The sequence below is a fragment of the Corylus avellana genome, chromosome ca1, assembly GCF_901000735.1.
Source record: "Corylus avellana chromosome ca1, CavTom2PMs-1.0".
NCBI classification, from domain to species: Eukaryota; Viridiplantae; Streptophyta; class Magnoliopsida; order Fagales; family Betulaceae; genus Corylus; species Corylus avellana.
The window spans coordinates 26,718,013-26,720,134 of NC_081541.1; positions in this window are offsets into that span (position 1 = coordinate 26,718,013).

Below are 2,122 nucleotides of genomic sequence, written 5' to 3' on the forward strand. Positions count from 1 at the left end.
TAAATTTTTCCTTCTGTATCGTCCTTGATGATCTTGCAAAGGCCTTTGGAAAAATCACGAGAAAATAAAACCTTATAATCACTTTTGAAAAGAACCATCTTTGCAAGATGATCAGTTGCTCTGTTCGTTTCACGTCATGCATGAGAAACCTTGTACTTCTCAAACTTCCTTAAAAGCCCCTAAATGTCCTTTAAGCAACTAGCAGCCTTTTGACTAAATGGTTGGTCGTTGTTAATGGTCTTCACAGCACTGAGCGAATCAGACTCAACCCATATTACCTTAATGCCCATATCCAAAGCAAGACGAAGACAACTCTCTATAACCCATAGTTTGACCAAGAATATGTCATCTCTATTTGCATTAGAGGCAAAAGCACATATGGGGTCACCCATATGATCTAGAAGCAATCCACCAAACCCAAATCTTTTAGGAGTTATAGATCCATCAGTGTTTAATTTTGTCCATCCAAAATCTGGTTTTTTCCATTTGCACATGGATCCAAGTGGAGTAAGAAGGCCACTTCCTTGTTCTTGGTTGAGATTTAGGGGAAAAACCCTCTTATTGGTTCTCTTGAGCGTAGGAGAAGACTTGCATGAATTTTTCAGTAATTTCCAATTTATTTGGTCTTCTTTCTTAGCATGGTGCTTCTTCTTTTGGAGGTAGCTCCACTCTTGAACTTTCTTTGGGATGGTTGGCCAAGCTGTGTTGTCATAATTGGGCTCAAATGTTTCTAAGGAACAAAAAAAAATTAGGCATGATTCAATTTATTTTTTCTCATTATTCAGCTTGAAACCTTTCAAATTATTACTTGTGAAATAAGGTAATATAAAGCAAAAAAGAAAAACTACAAATATTGTTCGAAACACATGCACACACAATTATATTACAAGTGTTAATATAGAAGAGAAATATGTTCAACATGATTACATGAATCAAGCATATGTTACGTGCTTACGTAACGTGATGAGAACTAAGTAGAAAGATTGATATGGTAGGATTTTCGAGGAATCCTAAACCTCCTATGAGCAATTCGAGGTGCTCTCAACTCCTACAAACACAGGGTTTGAATAATTTACTTGATTTATTTCCTTATTCATAAATAATGCAGTATTTAAAGACAATAGAAAATAGAGTCCCATATGAAATAGGACTTCCATTTAAAATAGATAAATCTAATCCTACCCAAATAGAAAAATCTAATCCTACCCAGATAACAAATAACAAGATAAAAGAGATAAACATAACATAAGAGTCCTACACACACAACAATATTAAAATAATAAAACAACTATAAAACATTAATGAACTAAATAACCTAATTGATAATACTTCATAACAGACCACTACCTAACAATGACTACACGTAACAGCATATAAGATCTAAACCATAAACATAATAACTAAGTCATAAATATATCACAATTGAAATGCATGGCAGTTCTTCAAAATATTGTCATATGAATATATTTGTCACATTTACAAATTGCAAAGACTCTTAATCCTAAGAAATTAGTAGACATAACTACAATGTGTTAGTTTATATGATTTAACAATAAATTATATATATAATTGATCATTACAATCCTAGTAGAGCGAGCATTTTATATCTCATGTAACTCCCTTCTCTAGTCCTATTATAAGGATTTGCTAGCAACTTGGCCACCCCATTAAAAGAATAATGAAAAAAATAAATAAAAGTGTTTGTACAAAAATATAAAATGTGTAAGAAGAGAATAAAAAGTATAAAAGCTATTTGATGTGCTCTTAAAAAAACATCATCAATATGAATATGAAAGAATAAAAAAATAGAGAAACAAACAATGAAAAGAGAGTCTACTCTCTTAAATTGGCTAAAGGAGAGTAGAGTAGGGAAAAAGATTACAAGAAGCTTAGAGTCGTAACAATTACAGGTTTAAATTAAAATGGTACGTTTAATTTTTTTTTTAAAAGAAAAATTTGAGAGTAGGCGTGGGCGTTGACCTAAACAGGTCAAAAATTCCACTCATCTAACTTCTGATTGAATAAAATTAGAAGAGGGATTTTGTATCAAAAAACAAATAGATGCTTCAAGGGGTGCTAAATCGAGCTGAGACCGTCAATTGTCAATTTAGTTTCAGGTCTA